The sequence below is a fragment of the Stegostoma tigrinum genome, chromosome 41 (genome assembly GCF_030684315.1).
Source record: "Stegostoma tigrinum isolate sSteTig4 chromosome 41, sSteTig4.hap1, whole genome shotgun sequence".
NCBI lineage: Eukaryota > Metazoa > Chordata > Chondrichthyes > Orectolobiformes > Stegostomatidae > Stegostoma > Stegostoma tigrinum.
In genome coordinates this window covers 17,217,520-17,238,592 of record NC_081394.1, presented here as the reverse complement: position 1 = coordinate 17,238,592, position 21,073 = coordinate 17,217,520, and the positions used below count along the sequence as shown (strand labels likewise).

Sequence of the window (21,073 nt, the reverse complement as noted above, 5' to 3'; positions counted from 1 at the left end):
CAATAGTACAGAGTTAACAACTGGATGAACAATTGACACAGCTTCCTCCTTTCTGGCTCCAAATTCTCAAACAAAATAGTCTTGGAAGAATTTATGTTTGCCACATCCATGTAACCTTGATTCACCTTAATTTCTTAAAATGTGGAGTAGCATTTTTCCGATTCCAACTTTCAGAGATGCCCAACAGTGACCTCCTCCTGTATTCCTTACATTTCACTGGTGCCCTCCTATCCTCATTCCCCAATCAAAATACTTGAAATCAGAGACATGAACCTTAAAGAGTGATAAAGCACAGATGGAAAGTTTATTTAATTTTTGTTTCTGAATACAGCCTTCATTCAGCGACGTAGAGTCAGTGCTTCGAAGCTAAAACATAAGACGTCACCTGCTTCTAGTGAGGGTCTTCAATCAGTGAGAAGGAAGAGTGTGAGCCAATGGGACCTCATCATTGGAATTCAGGTTTTGTGTCCAGTCTGCAGCATTCCAGCCCGTTGTGGCAGTGCAGTGGGAAAAACTCCTCTTGTGGATTGCAGGAGTACTTTCGACACACTGTTCCAGGCCAGTCACAGAGCTCTAAGAATTTTGAATTAGAATCTGAAAAATGCAGCAATTAAAGGAGGAAGAACAAGAAAACAGTGCCAAACTGATGAGGTCAGCAGCACTTCTGTTACTTACTCTGCATCACATTTTATCTTTCTGTTTCATAAAACTACAAACTACAGCTCAACCCAATAATTCTGCCCCACCAAACTTCAAAATGTGATATCCTTCTCAAAAGCACAATTAGAGTACATTTCTAACAACCCCAGGCAGGTCAGTTTGACACTGATGCTGTGTACACTTGGAATAACCAGGAGCAGAGTAACACAAATCCAACTGAAGAGTACGGAGCTGTTTAAGGAGAATCAGTGTGGATTTAAAATCAAACAAACACGTCTGTTTCTGATTAAGTAAAATCAAAGATTAATGAAGGTAAAGCCTATAACTTCAGAGTGGACTTTAGCACCAATCAACAATGTGTTTATCCAACTCAGAACTGGAACAATCTGGCACCAAGCTGTTGGTGGCTGATCTTTCAATTGTTTGAATTCAGTTACTCAGTGTTCTCATATTCCTGCCCCATTGTAGGCAACAAAATTACTATAACGTAATAACACGATTTGAAAAATGTCTTGACATCATTCCTTAAACAATGAATGCGAGAAAAAGCATAGCTGAGGCATTTTACAATTATGATGAACATGGATAGGATGGATAGGAAGCAGCTGTTCCTACTGCAGGTCAATAACAAGGGGGCGGGGGCATCGGTGAAAGTCAGGAGGTTTTTGGGTTTTAAGGAAATCTTTTTTTCACCCACATGGTGATGAGGTTAGAATGCAATGACACAGACAGTAAATGAAATCTGCCCACAGAGACCAGTATCCTGTCAAGAAGTCACCCTTTATTTACATGAGTCTGCCCAGTTTCCTCAGAGCCAACTCTCAGAACGAACTTTCAGGATGTCTGATACTCCTGCTTATATCTGTCAGCCAGGTCTCTCTGACTGGACCAGGTTAACAGCCCCAGTCAGGGAATTCAAATTCTGTGGATCCACCTGGCTAACCTTACTGCAATTGTTATAGTAACTAAAACTGGAATCCTTATAACCTTTAAAAGTACATGAATAGACACTTAAGTGCCCCAGCTTTCAAGGCTACAGGCCAAATGCCGGGAAGTGGGATTGGTGTAGATAGATCAGACCAGATTCAAAGGGCTGAAGGGTCTTTTCTGTGTTGTATAAATCTATGACCCTCTATGCATTGACTTTATGATTTTAAGGAATGTGCTACTTAAATGACAGACAACAGTGAAATAAATCATTGAAAATATTGAACAAAAGTACTTGCAGTTAAGTATAAACATGACAGATCCTACCAATCCATGGTTTACTAGCAAAAAAGATCGACTGATAGTTTGTATGAAGAATGGATTGCTAACTTTGAAAGAATATTAGCACATCCCAGAGTTGACACGGTTTGGAAATTTGAGAACTGTCTGAAGAGGGACTGGGTCAGTTATGACAATATTCACAAGAGTTTAGAGGAATGGGTGAGAGACTTCATTTAGCTGCGGGATGGTGGCTCAGTGGTTAGCACTGCAGCCTCACAGCGCCAGGGACCCGGGTTCGATTCCAGCCTCGGGCAACTGTCGGTGTGGAGTTTGCACATTCTCCCCGTGTCTGCATGGGTTTCCTCTGGGTGCTTCGGTTTCCTCCCACAGTCCAAAGATGTGCAGAGTAGGTGGATTGGCCATGCTAAATTGCCTGTAATGTTCAGGGTGTGTGGATTATAGGGGGATGGGTCTGGGTGGGATGCTCCAAAGGACAGTGTGGACTTGTTCGGCTGAAGGGCCTGTTTCCACACTGTAGGGAATCTAATCTAAACCTATAACATTCTAAGAGGGCCAGAGAGGGTAAATGCAGGAATATGTTCCCAATGACCAAGGGAGTTCAGAATCAAGGGTCAGAGTCTAACAATATGGGATGAGCCATTATTATGAGACTGAGACGAGGAGGAAATTTCTTCACCCAGAGTGTGGTGAGTCTATGTAATTTTCTGCCACAGAAAGCAGCTGAGTGCTAAACATTGATTTTTTTTTACAAAGGAGTTAGATATAGTTCACAGGGCTAAAGGGATCAAATATTTGAAAGCTGAAATAGAATACTGAGATGGATAATTCTAAAAGAATGGTTGAACACGCTTGTTTCTGTGTTCCTCTCCTGATTGGGATGGGGTAGGGCATGATTTGGCAGAGAAATGGACAGCCTGAGGGAAAATCTGATATTGGGAGAAATTTCCTCACAAAACATCATGTGAATTTTTGGAACTCTCTTTTCCAGAGCTTCAGGATACTCCAATGTCTAGTTTTAGTAAAATCGCTGTTGACCTGGACGTTCAGTCTTTCACTCCAAAGAGGCAACTTGTGGTAAGTTGAACCCAAGGGCGACCATAGAGTTGAGAAGGCAGGGCTTTCAGGGTGACCTCAGCTGGTGTGGGTAACTTACACCGTGCTATTGCACGACAAAAGAGCCATCCAGCTAACTGAGGATCACAGAAATGCTGCAGTGCAGATAGAGGCATTTTAGGCACATTGTGTCTGCACTGTTCCTCCAAAAAGCATTCATCCCAGACACTATCCATGTAACCTTGCATTTCTCATGGCTAACCCACCTAGCCTACACATCACACGGAGGAAGCCCATGCAGATACGGGGAGAATCTGCCAACTCCACACAAACAGTTGTCTGAGGGTGAGATCAGATCTGTGTCCCTGGCATTGTGAGGTGGCAGTGCTAACCACTGAGCCACCATGCCGTCAAGCTAAGCTTACTGACTCACAAATATTTAACACATTTCTCACTGAGATCAATAGGTTTCTTCATCAAAGTGTCAGGTTGGAGTGAATTCAGTGGCTGAGAAAACTCGACACAATACGTTATCTACATATGTTCATATTTCTTCTTTCCCATTCCCTGTTACAAGGTCATTTTCGGTAGTGCTCCCAAGAATCTATAAGACTACACATTGAGGCTGGGGGAAAGGGCCTCAACATGTCACATTCTTGTCCTTCCATGCATGGTAAATCGTCACCCTGTGTATCAGGTAGTATTAGTTGGAAAATTTGGATATTTTTCCATTTCACTGCCTGGGCTCCAATGTCAATTGCAAATTCTGCAAACCCACTTCATGCTCGGGCTGATGTCTATACCTTAAATGGCAGCTATTAATTTACGCTGCTGTGTCTGACTGGCTCAGTGAAACATAACATTTGCTAAAGAGGAGTCTAGTAGTGCCTCACCTGTTCCAGAGGTGTGATGTAACATCTTTGAGCAGAAAATCTACCAGTACTATGCCTACACACTCAGATAGTCACACATTAGACATGGCCTTTACAAGCAGAACTGTTTTACATTAATTGCCCAAATGTTTCTTACTGTCACAGTTAAGCAATCACAGGTATTCACTGTTACTGGAAACAAGTCATTTAATAAAACAATAAACCATTTCAGACACAGGCAACCAAGAGATTGAACACATTTTCAGGAGATTACCTGCCAAGTAAAGACTGGCCTCTTCTGTAGCGACAATAAAAGCCACAAAAAAAAGTAGCAGCGATTTCGCCATCATAGTGACTGCACTGACTGAAGTTCAGGCAGTTGGACAGACAAAAGACTGAGTACAGACTCAAAGAGTTTTCTACCTTTATAACTGTGCTTGATGGGCAGTGGCTGTGCTCTCTGGCAATAAACTACTGTGAGCTGATTCTCAGCTGAGTGACTGCAGATGGTTCAGTGCCTGGCCCAATCAACATTGTTTCAGTGTTGACATTGTGGGCTTGTGTGGTTTGGCTCGTCTCCAAATCTTCATACTTGAGTTCAGCCAGGAACATCAGCAGTCCATTTAATGCATGGCTGGAGGACATGATGTGATCTTGCAAAGATCTGGGTTAAAAATTAAAGATGTAAGTCTATTTTCCACCAAAGAAGTTATGAAATTTCAATTCAGTGGATTAAATTATTTTGAGAGTGATGAAGACCACATGATTAATGTTCCCTCAGAGAGCCGCAATAAGTTGAATGACAGCTACGTGCCCTTTGACTTGGGTTACAGGTACACATTTTATTGTATTTCTTGGACATGGACTTTACTGACCTGCCAGCATTTATTGCCTGTCCCTAGTTGCCCCTTCACTCCACATGCTGTAGGTTGACCCACAATGCACTTAGGTAGAGAATCCAGTATTTTGACTCAAGCAATACTGCAAGAATGGACATATACTTCCAACGGAGATATTTGTGGCACCTCCTTCCCCAGTGAGTTAGTGCATTGTCTACCACCATTCAGGACTGTGTGCCCCAATGCTGCAGAGATTACATCAAATCTTTGACTCCAGGATTGCTTCCATCCATCTATCTCTTGCTGTTTGTGCTGTTAGATTTACAAGTAGTCCTGTTTGGTAGCTTCATCAGGTTGTTCTATGTAGCGGAATACTGATTCAATGGCCAAGGGAGAACTGCACCAAATAGTCAGCAGGAGTTTTCTTGCCCATGTTTAACCTGAAGCCATGAGATTTCATGGAGTCTAGAGTCAATTCTGAGGACTCCCAAAAAAACCAAAAAAACCAAAAAACTGCGGATGCTGTAAATCAGGAACAAAAACAACGTTGTTGGAAAAGCTCAGCTGGTCTGGCAGCATCTGTGAAGGCAAAAACAGAGTTAACATTTCGGGTCTGGTGACCCTTCCACAGAACTGATGGTGGCTGGGAAAACATCAGTTTATATACAGTAAAAAGGGGAGGGGGATGGCGTAGGGAGTAAACGATAGGATAGAGCCCAAAGAGAGAGAAAGACAGTTGGGCAGACAAAGGAGTTGCTAACAACCAGGCTGGGAGGGTGAGTAGTTGTTAATGGAGACTGTTAGTGACTAACAACAGGAAGTGTACTGGCTGGCTATGTGGTAACAAGGCCTGGTGTGTGGGGTAGGGGGCCGGGATAAGGGAGAGTTTAGGCCGTAAAATTATTGAACTTAATATGGAGTCCGGAGGGCTGTAGGGTCCCCAGGGGAAATGAGGTGCTGTTCTTCCAGTTTGCGTTAGGTTTTGCTGAAATACTGCAGCAAGCCAGTGACGGGATGTTGACCAGGGAGCACGTTGAGGCATTGAAGTGGCAGACAACAGGTAGTTCAGGGTCTTTTTTGCGAGCAAAACATAGATGTTCTGCAAAGGGGTCGCCAAGTCTACACTTCGTTTCCCCAATGCAGAGGAGGACTCCCATGCCACTCCATCCTGACTGTATTCCTCTGTTCTGCCACCTCTGCTGGGTCTGTCATTCCAGCATGGGACATGTCCGGGAATGATGACGGTGGTGTTGGAACATTGTGAGGTGTGTGATTGTGTGAGTATGACTATCAGGCTGTTGTTTGACGCGTCTGTGAGACGGCTCTCCCAACCTTGGCACCAGCCCCAGGAGGGCTTTGCAGAGTCAACAGGGCTGCTTCTGCCAAGGTCAATACCAGGTTTGTCCATGTGGTTTCATTTTTTTGAGAGTCTTAGCAATTGATACAACTGAGTTCATTTAAGAATCAACCACATTGCCGTTAAGTCTGGAGTCAGATGTAAACCAGGTGGGGATGGTAGATTTCCTTAGTGAGCCAGATGAATTATTCCAACAATCAACAATGGTTTTGTGGTCATGAATAGATTCTTAATTCAATTGTTTATTAATGAATTCATTTTCCTCAATTGCAGTGGCAGGATTCGAACCTGGATCCCCTGAGCATTAATTGAGTTTCTGGATTAATCTATAAATTCTTCCAACTCCCTGAGTCTTCCAACTCTATAACTGTGATGGAAATAACCTCTGAGAGGAACTGTATACGTCTCTATCTCCGCAAACTCTTCTAGACCCTGTACTCCTACATGTCTCCATAACTTCCTCCAGCTCCTACACCTTGCTCCATCTCTGTAAACTCCTCCAACCCTGACATCCCTCCTATATCTGTAGCAGCCTCCAGTCCCCACATAACTCCCCATCTCTGTAACTTCCCCCAGCACCTACACACCTCCTTACCTCTGTAACCTCCTTATGCCCCTACACTCACCCGTCCCCCACAAACTATTAGAATCTCCTCCAGCACCTACACCTCTCCCTATCCATGGTGTGGAGGTGCCTGTGTTGGACTGGGTTTAATTAATTAATATGTGTATGTAAATCCTTGAATTTCTTTCATGTCACTGCCCTGAGAGAACTGAAAGTTTTATCAATGTAAAGATGAGGTGACATTTTAGGTCAGACAATGCATATTAGGTGTAAGGCCTTGTTTAGAATCTGTCTGTGACTTGGTTTGGAGTCAGATTGTTTTATTTCGAAAGTAGGAATTTGTAAAACACCACATGAACTACTGTTTATAAATTGTGTTATTTTTGAACAAAATAGAATTACCTGCAAATACAAATTGACTCCATAGATTCACGTGTGTGCACATATGCACACGAGAGAGAGTGAGTGTGTGTATGTATATGCATGCATGTGAGTACATGTGTGAGAGTGTATAGTGTGGAAGGGTCACCTATAGTGTGACATGAACCCAGATCCCGGTTGAGGCCATCCTGATGGGGACCAACCTTGGCCATCACCCTCTGCTCAGCGAATCCGTGTTATTGTGTATCCTGAAGCACACCTTGGAGGATGTTTACTTGAAGATGGGAGGCTGAATGTCCTTGGCTGCTGAAGTGTTCCCCCACTGAGAAGGAACATCCCAGTCTGGCAATTGTTGCACAGTGTCCATTCACTTGTAGTTGCAGCTTCTACATGGTTTCACCAATATACCATGCCTCAGGGCATCTTTTCCTACAGCGTACGAGATAGACAACATTGGCAGAGTCACATGTGTATTTGCCATGCATGTGATGGGTGGTGTTCACACATGCAATCAGTAACTCACCTCCCAGTGCTTTCTGAGGTTAGCAGTTTCAAAGATTAGCAGGAACAGAAGCTGCCAACTCTACCTAGTGTGGACCACATTTGACTCTAGACCCACACCAATGCAGTTGTTTCTGCACTACCTTCTGGCAATTAGGGATGGGTCATAAATGTTTGCCCGGCCAGTGACGCTCACATCTCGTGAATGAATAAAAAACGTCAGCACTCTTTCTCGCCCCAAATCATACCCTGATAGTTAATTTGTACTATGTAATTGAATACTCCCATTTTCCCACATTACAATCTGTTTTTTTTTGGTTATTTTCTTAACCTATCTCTCACCTGTTGCACCATCTTTGTGACCTCCCCACAATTTGTTGTCTCCATCTAAGTTTATAAAGAAAAGCTTTTTGTCGCAAAGTCCATTTAACCAGCTAATGACATTAATTATAAACTGATCCTTGTGGCAGACCACTTGTTACAGCTTCTCAATTTGATAATGGCCTTGTTAGCCAATCTTCATTCATAATGAAGTAAATAATTGAGATGTAATGGAATGCTGGCTTTTATATCTAGAGGACCTGAGACGATCTGAACCAGACAATCGGCCTAAGATTCATGATACCAAAGTGTGAAGCTGGATGAAGACAGCAGGCCAAGCAGCATCTCAGGAGCACAAAAGCTGACGTTTCAGGCCTAGACCCTTCATCAGAGAGGCCTAAGATTCATGATCATCATTAAAGTCTTAATACCAGATTATTATTGAATTCAAATTCCACCATCTGCTATGGCAAGATTTGAATCCAGGCCCCCAGAACATTACCTGAGTCGCTGGATTAAAAGTCAGACGATAATACACATCACACAAAGTGTGGGAGACGTTTGTAACTGTGTTCTTCAAATCATATTGGATGCTGGATGAGTTATTCTGAGAGAGAGAATTTCTGCTAATGAGAGAATACAGGCCAAAGGCTGGTCTATGGAGTTCAGCCACAGATCAGCCACAATCTCATTGTTGATGGAACAGATTCAAAGGGCAAAATGGCCTACTCCTGTTCCTCTGATATTCTAACCACTTTTAATTGGTGGTGTAGTGGACAGAAAGGGAGTGTCCCCTGGAACACAACAGGGCCTTGATCAGACAGGCCGATGGACCAACGAGCAGATGGAGTTTAAATTTGTTAAATGTGAGGTGCTGCATTTTGGAAAGACAAACCAGGGCAGGACTTACATACTTAATGGGGAGTGCTGCTGAACAAAGAGACCTTGGAGTGCAGGTTCATAGGTACTTGAAAGTGGAGTCACAAGTACACAAGATAGTGAAGAAGGTAATAAAATGTGAGGCTGGATGAACACAGCAGGCCAAGCAGCATCTCAGGAGCACAAAAGCTGACGTTTCGGGCCTAGACCCTTCATCAGAGAGGGGGATGGGGAGAGGGAACTGGATTAAATAGGGAGAGAGGGGGAGGTGGACCGAAGATGGAGAGTAAAGAAGATAGGTGGAGAGAGTGTAGGTGGGGAGGTAGGGAGGGGATAGGTCAGTCCAGGGAAGACAGACAGGTCAAGGAGGTGGGATGAGGTTAGTAGGTAGCTGGGGGTGCAGCTTGGGGTGGGAGGAAGGGATGGGTGAGAGGAAGAACCGGTTAGGGAGGCAGAGACAGGTTGGACTGGTTTTGGGATGCAGTGGGTGGGGGGGAAGAGCTGGGCTGGCTGTGTGGTGCAGTGGGGGGAGGGGACGAACTGGGCTGGTTAGGGTTAGGGTTAGGGTTAGGGTTAGGGCCAGCCCAGTTCGTCCCCTCCCCTCACTGCACCACACAACCAGCCCAGCTCTTCCCCCCCACCCACTGCATCCCAAAACCAGTCCAACCTGTCTCTGCCTCCCTAACCGGTTCTTCCTCTCACCCATCCCTTCCTCCCACCCCAAGCCGCACCCCCAGCTACCTACTAACCTCATCCCACCTCCTTGACCTGTCCGTCTTCCCTGGACTGACCTATCCCCTCCCTACCTCCCCACCTACACTCTCTCCACCTATCTTCTTTACTCTCCATCTTCGGTCCGCCTCCCCCTCTCTCCCTATTTATTCCAGTTCCCTCACCCCATCCCCCTCTCTGATGAAGGGTCTAGGCCCGAAACGTCAGCTTTTGTGCTCCTGAGATGCTGCTTGGCCTGCTGTGTTCATCCAGCCTCACATTTTATTATCTTGGAATTCTCCAGCATCTGCAGTTCCCATTATCTCTGATAGTGAAGAAGGTGTTTGGCACATTTGCCTTTATTTGTAAATGCATTGAGTGTAGGAGTTGTGAGGTCATGGTGCAACTGCCTTTTAAGCATTGTAAATGCGTCTGCATCCACCACTTTCTCTGGAAGATCATTCCACGCATGAACCGTTCTGTGTAAAAAAAAAGTTCCCCCTCATTTCCTTTTTAAATCTTCCTCCTCTCAGCTTAAAAATATGCCCTCTAGTCTTGATTCTACAGAAAAGACACCTGCCATTTACCTTATCTGTAACCCTCATAATTTTATAAACTCAACCTCCTACGCTCCAATGAAAAAGTCCCAGCCTATCCAGCCTCTCCTTGTAACTCAAACCTTCTGAACCCTCTCCAGCTTAATAATATCTTTCCTATAACTGGGCAACCAGAAGTGAAGGCAGTATTCAAGAAGAGGTCTCAACTATGTCCTGTATAATTTCAACATCATGTTCCACATCCCATTCTCAAAGGCCTGAACGATGAAGGCAAGCATGCTAAACATCTTTTTAACCACCCTACCTGTGTGATGCAAACTTCAAAGAAACATAGACCTGAACCCAGAGATAATGGGAACTGCAGATGCTGGAGAATCCAAGACAACAAAATGTGAAGCTGGATGAACACAGCAGGCCAAGCAGCATCTCAGGAGCACAAAAGCTGATGTTTCGGGCCTAGACCCTTCATCCATGAACACTTTGTTATCATGGACCCAGCCCCTCTGTCTCTCTATGACAACACTTCACAATGCCCTACTTTTAATTTAAGTTGTATTCTGTTTTACGAAATGCAGTATCTTGCGTTGATCCAAATTAAATTCAATTTTCAACTTTTCAGCCCATTGACTAAATTGGAAGTGAGAGCAAGTGTGTGTATGTGTGTGCGCGAGAGAGAGTGTGTGTATTTGCATGAGTGTGTGCGTAAATATGTGTGTGTGTGAGAGCGTATATGGTGTGGTGGGGTTACCTGTAGTGCGACACACACACACACACACACACACACACACACACACACACACACACAAAATCTCTCTCTCACACACATATGCCTGAGCACATATATACATGTGAATCTATTGGGTAAATTTGTATTTGCAGATGCATTCTATTCTGTTCAAAAAGCGCACAATTTGTACACAGTCAGCCATTGTGGCGTTTTATAAGTTCCTACTTTAGAAATAAAACCAGTCTGACTCTAAACCAAAACACAAATAGTTTCTAAACAAGGCCTCATACCTAACATGCATTGTCAGACCTAAAATGTCACCTCTTACTTACACTGATAAAACCCATATTTCTCTCAGGACAATGACTTCAAAGCAATTTGAGGATTTACATATACATATTAACCAATTAAAGCCTTCTAACTGATTAAAGATTAAAAGGATACAACATTTGGATGGACACTGGAAGGATTTAAAGCTGTGGACTGAGTTGGGTGATAGTGAGATTGGTGCAGATAGATTGAGGCAGATTTAATGGGGTGAAGGGGTCCTTCTGTAATATATGATCTACATATTAGATGTTGTATCCATAAACCTTTTGGCCTTCAATGAATTTCAAGATCTCCTCTTGTACAAACCAACAATGTTGGTGTGATACAGTGTGCAATACATAACCGACGTTCTGCCATTCTCACATTTTATTTCAGCATTTGAGGTTTAAAGAACAATAAATTCTCAACCACAAACAACTCACTTGCACCAACACTGCGGCCCTGGTGCATTTCACATCTCGTGTGTAAATCTTGGAATTTAATCACTCCATGGAGCAATTATCCAAATTTGAAATTGATTTCAGTTTCAGAATTTGCTTGTCTGAATCATTTGTGCAGTCCAAAATGAAAGGGAGTGAAACAAATTCAGCCAGCCTCTGCAACCGTGCGAAAGATTGCTCCAAAAGTGATAAATGACTGGAAGTGGGAGGTCTGGTGATCCAATGGAGAATGCGACTAATGTATTGGTTAATTTCACTTTCCATCACCATGCTCTCACTGACTTTAAGCCCCAATTTTATTCTCTGATAGCTGTCTCACATCAGATCAAAGTGGTTCCACCGGTCTATCTTGATTTTAAAAACAAATCTACTAATTTGTTGCATAGTTGAATTTTCCTCATCGCTGAATCAAGCATTATTGTGTACAAAAGCAGAGACCACCAAGAAATTACATTTACAATAACTCAGTGATAGCTTAAACCTTTCCCATTAGACACCACCCATGAATTTAACTTTCCATCACATAATAAATACTACGCCCATCATGTCTTCATTTTCTTTTTGATCTCAACAGATTTCAGAGGGTGGGTAAACTATGAAGGAAGGTGCACAGATGTGTGATTTGGATATGTTGAGTCTGTAGATAAAAGCATGACAGATTCAGATTAATGCATTTTGTTGTGAGGTTATCAACTTTGTGAGGAAAACCATGGCAAGAGATTGGGAAAACAGCATTGAGGACAGGAGTCCATGTGTCATGTTAAGGCCGTATAAGACATTGGTAAGGCTACTTTTGGAGTACTGCATACAGTTCTGGTCACCTGGCTATAACAATGATATTATTAAAGTGGAAAGGGTGCAAAGATTTACAACAATGTAACCAGAACTGGAAGGTTTGAGTTATAGACAGAGGCTGGATGGCCTGAGACTTTTGTTGACTGGAACATCAAAGGCTGAGAGGTGACCTCATAAAGATTTTACAAAATGTCCAGAGACATAGATAAGGTGAATTAGTCAATTTGCCCTTCTTGTTCCTGTGCAATATGCTCAACAGTCTGAAACAGTTTCTGCAACAGGCCCAAATGTCTGAACAGTCTCCTGCTATTCCTGTCAAACAGGCTGGAGTTGGCTAAATGGGACCTCCCCCTGTTCCTATGCATCAGTTTCAAGGAACTGAATGCTTCCTCCTCCGATTTGACTGCCAGTCAAAGGATGTGTTAAATTCCCGAGGAGTACTCCTCAAACTTAATTCTATCCTGCAATGTGAGCAGTTACAGGTTAAGAAGAGAGGAATTATTTATTCCTTCAGCTCTATTCCAGGGATCTGGGTGAAACTTTTAACCCACCAGGATCTCAGAATTCAACCTCGATTCTACAACATGCAGTTCCACGCATCGAGTTAGCTATTAGTGTGGAGTTGATTCTACTTTCAAAGTCTGTAAATACTAAACTTGTTTATTGGAGCTTTAGCTCATTTTCTAGTTGCTTTATTCATCAACAAAATGTTGAAAATCTCACATCTGCAATTAACATTTCATAGCAGGTTTCCAGTTTCCAGGTACATTGGAAATAATCATGCTAATGTCACAGTGTAATGATGTCCTCCTACCAGTAGTGACACCATATTGTTTATATTTCCCATCTCAGTCTCACACTGCAGCAAATCTCCCAGTTCTACAAACAGTCTTCTTTCTCTGCTTCCCTCTGTTACTGACATGATGCACATTTGAAACATAATGAATATAGGAGAGACGGGTGTGTCTGGTTAGCAGGTTCTTAGGTTTGTTTAGTACATCCTCATTAATTGTATGACCCTTTGATCTTTCACTTCTAAATTCTGTGTTCTGTGTGCTCCTTTCTCACTTCATCTGACAAGAGAGCAAAGGTCCAAATGCTTGTGTTTTCAAATAAGCCTGTTGGACTTTAACTTGGTATTGTGTGATTTCTGACCTTGTCCATCCTAGTCCAAAAGCAGTATCAGCAGTCAGATAACCTGATTTGTTCTTCCCCTTTGCGATGCTGGTTAAGTTTAATTATTTCCTGTGAGCCTGGAATCTGACTTTATAGCTAATTCAAAATCTCAAATGCCTCTCCCTCACTATCCTGTTTCTCCTGCTATTTTAATTTTTCAAATCTTTCTCTCACTGTCAAATTTAATCATCCTGCTGTCTCCATAGCCCAAATTAAATCTCAGGGTCATAGAGGGACATAACTCATGTGGGCCCTCATGGGGTGCAGCCTGCCAAACAGGCTTCAGGCCAAAGCTCCCCACTTTGGATGCTGTTCTTGTTCAAGGCTTTCCTGGCCACTACCATTTTGGATCTTCACATTGCAGCTTTCCCAACAAAAATTCCTTGGGATAAAAGAGAAAAGGTTACTTGAAAGGGGGAGTGAGAGCATTTTGGAGCAAAATGACATAGCATGAGCCCAGGCTTACCTGCACACCCACACCACCAATGTGCTTCATAACATCACAGCAACATCAAAATACAAACAAATCATATAATATAGTGATTAAACACACACACACACACACACACACACACACACACAGATATACCCTCTCTCTCTCACAACCAGACTGGGAGTGTTCACTCATTTGATAGAGAGAGAGTGAGAACAGAATTTGAGAATGAATCTGACTCAGACTTATCAGTGAGGGGTTTGCTGACTCCACTTCTGGAATCTCTGATGAATTGCAATGTCAGAAGAAGGGTTTCGATCTGAAACAACAGCATCTGCAGTTCCCATTATCTCTCTTGATCTGAAAAGTCAAGTTTCCTTCTCCTCTGATGGTGCCTGGCCTGCTGTGTTCCTCCAGCTCCACACTGTGTTATCTCTGACTTGAGCATCAGCAGTTCTTACTATTTCTGAATGTCTCTCAGTCTCCTCCCTGTGTTATTGACATGTAATTCCTGGACAGGAGCCTTGTTGGATTTCCCTGGCCATTGAGATGTTAATTCTAGGGCAGCAAAGTTTTACCATTGCTTGTTTTTAGAAATCTTTTTAAGCCTTATTAGTTACATCAGTGTTGTTGGAAATATTAAACATTGGTCCCACACTAGCATCTAAGATCCTGACTATAGACACCCCAGGACACAGAAATGGGGAAAGAATGGGGATATTTGCTGAGGATCTCTCAAGGCTTTCCTGTTGTCAGTGTGGATCCCAGAATAGAACTATCTCACTCTCCCTCTCTCTCTCTATTCTGTCCCTCCTTCTCCCAACTCTGCACTATGTGCAGCCATTTCCAGCTTGGCTTTCAAACTTTTATTTCCTTTCCCCTTCTTGAATGTATTTTTGTTTCAAAGGCTTGTTTTTGGACTCAGAAGATGAAGTCTTTCTGAACTTGGTGAAGATGGGACAGTTCTGAGGTGAGTATTTAAGTATTTTCATTTACAATAGTGTATATAGGCCTCATAACTGGCCTCTGTGGTGGGTTTTTTCAAGACTAGAGGATATACTTTTAAGCTGAGAGGAGAAAGGTTTAAAAAAGACATGAAGGCAAATTTCTTAAGCTGAGAGTGGTTCGTGTGTGCAATGAACTTCCAGAGAAAGTGGTGTATATGGGCACAGTTAAATTGTTTAAAAAACTTTTAGATAAGAAATGTTTGGAGGGATATGGGCCAAGTGCAGACTGGTGGATCCAGTTTAGTTTGAGATTATGGTCAGCATAGACTGGTTAGACTGAAGGGTCTGTTTTTGTGCTGTATGACTCTACGACTTAGTAGAGTTTGTGAATTTAAGACATTGATCACATGCCTGCCCCTCAAACACCTACATTTACTCCTCTCCCCACCCAACTCATCCCCCACAGAGGACTGAGGAGAACATGGGCCTTTTATATCGGGTATGTCAGCATAGATAGTCTGTGAGGTTCTGAGCTCAAGTATTGTAACTGAAATGTCTTTATTTGCATATGTGTGTGTTTGTGTGAGAGGGAGAGACAGAAAGAATCTGTGTAAGTGAGAGAGGATCTGTTTGTGTGTGTGTGTGTGTGTGTGTGTGTGTGTGTGTGTGTGTGTGTGAGTGTGTGTGTGGAAATTAACCTAATAGCAATTAGTTGAACTGTCTTTCGTATTTTTATATATATATATATATATATATATATATAATTAGGACAGTGGGAAATATTAGGAGAAGGCTGAATTTGATAAAAGAAAACACATGTTGTACAATGAATAATACAATGCACATGTAATACAATGAAAAGACTAAGAAGTCTGAGACAGATCTGAAGGAGCGTAGTAAACTTTAACAATGCAAATGAATAGGATGCATAGAAAGATCCCAATGACCATCATGGGAACTTGGGGTTGTCTGCAGGGATACCCATCATTGGTTGGGTGTCGCACAGTATTGGGTGTATAGATTGAGGGAGAAGGACAGCAGCTATGCTGTATTTTATTATTGTAGCAAAAAGTGTATAAAAATGCTGTATTTCTTTGTAAAAACGGAGTGTGTCATTGATCTTCTTTTCAATTCGGGGAAGGCCCTCTCCCTACATCAACTGGTTTCTGCTTGAATAAACATCTTCCACTTGCCTGAATCCTGCCTGCCTCCTGAGTATTTGTCCCTGGTTGGGAAGTGCTACAGACTGGTGCGGTGAACAGGCTATTCCGCCCGAAGCTGGCATATCTTAGGCCACGACTTGGGTGAGTGAGTTTATTTACCGCCCTTTCTCATTGGTGTGGCATTTGGTGGGGGCATTCTGTAAGCCAAAGCACAAAACGAACTTTTAAATTGGAACAAGTAGGAGAGGCCAGAATCACAGGCAGATCGGAAGGGGTGTTCCAGCACTTGATCGCACAAAATAATGTGATAACACGCAAAAATAAAAGGAGAGTGGTTACATATCCCGGCGCTAGCACGCTCAAAATAAAGAAGAGGGAAACACAAAGACCAGAAATTTCTGTAACAAGAGAAGTACGCGATACGAAAGAACAAGGGTCTGGCATATAAAACCGTAAAATAAAAGCAGCAGCCACAGTTGGGAGAAAGTCTGGAGAAATCCCAGGAAATGATTTTGGAAAAGTGGTCTGGGGTCTAGACCAGCCCATTTTGCCCCTGTGTTCAACAAAGTGCGCAGAAACATGCTGGAATAAGCTACATTGCTCATGAGTAAGAAAGAGAAAGAGGGAGGTGCCCCTCTGTGCTATTTCACTACACCTCCTCTCATCCATCTTCCTGCAAGAATGAGATTCCCTACTCCCAATTCCTCTGCCTCTGCCATGCCTGCTCCCAAGATGGGGTGTTCCACTCCCAAATATCCCAGTTGTCTTCAATTCATGAACCGCAATATCCCCGCCACAGTGGTCAAAAACGCCCTTGATGGCATCTCTTGCGTTTCCCACACTTCAGCCCTCACACACCGTCCACACAATAAAAACAAACAGAATTTCCCTTGTCCTCACCTACCACCCCATTAACCTTTGCATTCAAAACATCGTTTTCCGGCACTTCTCAAACCTGCAATCTGACCTCACCACCAAGGCTATATTTCCCTCCCCACCCTTATCTGCTTTCCAGAGGAACCGCGCTCTCCATAACTCCCTCGTCCACTCCACACTCTCCACTATCCCCACCACCCCCTGGCTCTTTTCCCTGCAACTGCAGGAGGTGCTACACCTGCTCCTACAGATCCCCCCTCACCTCCATCCCCAAGAAAATCTTCCACATTAAACAGATGCTCACCTGCACATCCGTTAATAGTCTATAGTATATAGTATAGCCTATAGTATATAGTCTATAGTATCTGCTGTCCCCATTGTGGCCTCCAATACATTGAGGGAACAAAGCAGAGGCTACGAGGCCGCTTTGTGGAGAACCTACGCTCGGTTCGCGACAAACGACAACGCCTCCCAGTCACGAACTACTTCAACTCCCCCTCCCACTCCTTGGACAACATGTCCATTTTGAGCCTCCTCCAGTGTCACAACAGTGTCAAAAACTGGGGGAACAGCACCTCATATTCCACCTTGGAGCCCTACAATCCAGTGATCTCAATGTGGACTTTACAAGCTTCAAAATCTCCCCACCCTAACCTCATCCCAAGGCCAGCACCCCCTTCTCGTCCCCGCCTCCTTGACCTGCCCATCTTCCCTCCCAGCTATCCCTCCCTCCTCACTGATCATCCCCCACTCTAACTCCCTACCTATACTCACCTTTACTGGCTTCATCCCCACCTCCTTGACTAGTCTGTCTTTTCTCCACTTATCAGCTCCACTATCCACCTTCTAACGCCGCACTCCTCCTCTCTATTTATTTTAGAGGCCCCTTCCCTTCTCCCATTTCTGAAGATGGGTCTCAACGCAAAATGTCAGCTTTCCTGCTCCTCTGATGCTGCCTGACCTTCTGTTTTCATCCAGGTCCACGTTGTGTTATCTTGTGGAGGTGATCACTCTTTGTGGTCTGGTTTGAATGCACCTTTGTTTGTTGGTAGTTAATTGTCACCCTGTGCAATTAGTGTGTGTGCTTTGTTCCCACGAGTTCAAGATCTGGGGATGCTTCGAATTTAGTTTGTATTTTGGGAATGTACTATGATTTAAAACTGTAGTGTCCCTGTGTAAGTATGGAACATATCTGGTTGATGTGATGTCTGTTTAAGAAACACTCAGCAGTTGTGCAAATCAGAAGTCTATAACGAAATGTTGATTTAAAAAGTTGGCTCGGTAAAGATTGGCAAAGATTTAGCTTTTAGAATCAACTCTGTATGTGCTTGGACTTGGGTAAATTTTAATTTCAGAAATTACCATGTTTGGAATTTCATTTCCTGGCCAGAAATGAACTTCCAAATATTGTTTTAACATGAGTGCATCTTTAACTCTGGATGATAAGATTTGTAAAGGTACTGTGATGTGAAAGTATGCAAAAAATAGGAAATTTGGAATCATGGGAATGAAATTCTCTTTGAACAAAATTCTGATGCTATGTTCTAAAATCTAAGAAACTGATAGACAAATTAGAAAAGGCAAACTTAAGAGAGGAGTTGGTTCAATATTTATTAACCCAGTCTACATGACAGGAGATAGATTAATACTTTCTTTAGAAATTTTAGATCCATGTATGATAACATTTTGCTGCTACTGGGTGAAGTAATCTGTGGACAGAGAGCTGGAGAATTTAAACCAAGTCACAAATTATGCAAGTCCTCAAAAAGCAAAAGTAACCAAGGTACTAATAAGAAACTAGCAGCAATTGTTACAGGGAAGACACATGGACAGGGAGCTGGTCTGAGACCACTGAAGGAGACAGTGTGTCTTGTGTGCAATGAGGATAGATATGTCACCAAATATTGTTGCACTAAGATCATTAAATATGGGAACTTTGGAAAAAAAGACTGCTGGCCCCCCCAGGGAAGGAGGGTACAGACAGGGACCAAGACAGGATCAGGGAAATCCCCAGCAGGTTGCCAGTGGCAAAGGAAAACTGCAATATTGCAGATGAAAGAAACGGGTTACTGTTAAAGGGGTAAGACAAATGTTAGGACTGTTTAACTGCTGCATTCGCTTTGTAGAAAATTACAGGGAACTAACAAAGACCTTACCAAAGTGGGCTGTGTGTGGCCATGTTAGTTCAGAAGATTAATTGGGAGTCTGAGCAGGAGATGGCCTTGCCAAGATCAGACACTGACCTCTGCACAACACTCCCGGATCTGAAAATGCCCTTTCACGTTTTTTGCAATAAGGGCAATGGCAGTCAATCTGCAGTAGTGTTACAGCGACACTGGGGCAAACTTCAGCCTGTGAGACACGACTCAGGAAAAATGGAACCAGTTATGATGGGACAGCACTTGTGTGTTTGATCCATCCAATGTGTCCATCTGGACACTAACAACATCCTCGCCCATGACACATCAAAAGATGGTGATATTACACTCTCCACATAGCATCGTCCAGCTACTGGAAAATGACAAACTGTGGGTTTACAGACAATCGTTGAGACAAATGGGAAACTGCACTGCTGCCAGAGGACAAGCACGTGGAAGTGATTAAAGATAACAGAGAGAACCCAGCTAGCTATGTGAATCAGGTAGGAGAGACTCATGATGGCATTCCGCTCATGGAACAGGGAGAAGAAAGATGTGGTTGAGTTAAGGAAGAGCCATTAGACGGGGTCGGATGTGAAATGCACTTTTGTAGATGGGAGCGGAAGTACTATGATGGTGAGGTCCAGACAGGGTGGACTGTGATTAATTTAAAAGGGGAGCTTTTAGCAGGAGAGAGGACAGAAGGATGTCACTCTGAACAAGTAACTGAACTAAAAGTACGTACTGCAGCTCTGAAGTTAGGGTGAGCACAAAGGTTTAACATCTACACACACAGTAGGTATGGATTCAGTCCAATTCATGACTGCTTGATAGCATGGACAAAGCAAAGTTATGTTAGTTCGAGTGGTAATGTAATCCAGCATGATAATCCAGTCAAGGACCTGGTGGGAGCAGCTATTGGACCAAAGGAGGGAGCAGTAATGACAGTAAACACACACACAAAGATTCAGACACCAGAACAGAGAGGGAATGATTCTGTCAACAGTGCAGTTGAAGCAATGATAAAACAGGAAGTGATAATGATAGTAGTTGCGAGAAAGTAAGAAGCCACAGGTGATGAATTGAACATCTTAACTTAAGCAGCAGCTAGTTCAGAGGAAAAAGTGGAATGGATTAAAGAGAGGGCAGCACTAGGAGTAGATGATATTTGTAGAAAGGAAGGTAAAGTGGTAGCTCCACTTTCTGCCAGCAGACCCTATGCAATGTTTACCATGGAGTAACACACATAGGGAGGGATAAAATTATACAGCTCATATCAAATTGCTGGTGGTGGAAAGGAAAGAGGAGAGACATAGCTAAATTTTGCCAGAGATACACTGCATGTGCACAGACAGAACCAGGGCAAGGAATTAAAATTAAAATAAGCCATCAGCCCCATCCACAGGGGCCATGGGAACCCATTCAAGTGGATTTTATAGGACTACTCCCACAAAGTCAGAATAAGAAATTTTATCTGGTTATGGTCGACCAGTTTACAAGATGGATAGAAGTTTTCCCTTCAAGGGACTGTCCTGCAACCTCGCAAACAAAAATATTGGCAGCTGAAGTAATACCTAGGTTGGGGGTGTGGGTAGGGAGGTGGGTTCCCCCTACAACTAAACTCAGACCAAGGAACTGAAGGAAGCGTGTAAGCTACTGGGAATAACACAAAGATATCACATCCTCGGAGCTCGGGATGGTAAAGAGGATGAATAGGACACTGAGAGTTGCTCTGACCAAGGCAAGGATGGGAGAAGGGGTGAAATGGACCCTACCAGCCATTCTGATGGACCAGAGGCAATGCCCTCTACACCCACTGTACTTACACCCTTTGAACTTATGCCAAGATGAGCAATGACACTCCCTCAGCACCTAATCAGGGAGGCAGCAGAACTGATTAACAGCAAAGGACGAGTCTGGAATGACATCAAGTTCCTCTGTAAGCATTGACACCTGCTTCATGGACAGGCACGAGACCAGCAGCTTGTCAAGGACTGGGTTCTGAGGGACAACCAGGACAGCCCCAGGGTTAAAGATCCTGGTAAAAATTATTCCAAACAAGGGGGCCTTTCCACCGCCCCTCCACCCCTCACCACCCACCGCACCCCCCCCCCAATGGAAA

The 21,073-nt window shown here is 43.4% G+C and overlaps 1 long non-coding RNA gene across 2 annotated transcripts; it reads right to left on the bottom strand.

Annotated features, from left to right (window-relative positions):
- Positions 1-282: 282 nt before the first annotated feature.
- Positions 283-4,275, bottom strand: LOC125448547 (uncharacterized). 2 transcript variants are annotated; one of them, XR_007246727.2, is made up of 2 exons: positions 4,090-4,275; positions 283-594 (listed from the first exon to the last, which is right to left on the bottom strand). It is a non-coding gene; the product is annotated as an uncharacterized LOC125448547 (long non-coding RNA). The 2 variants fall into 2 exon arrangements; XR_007246728.2 differs by having other exon boundaries at positions 283-573.
- Positions 4,276-21,073: the final 16,798 nt, after the last annotated feature.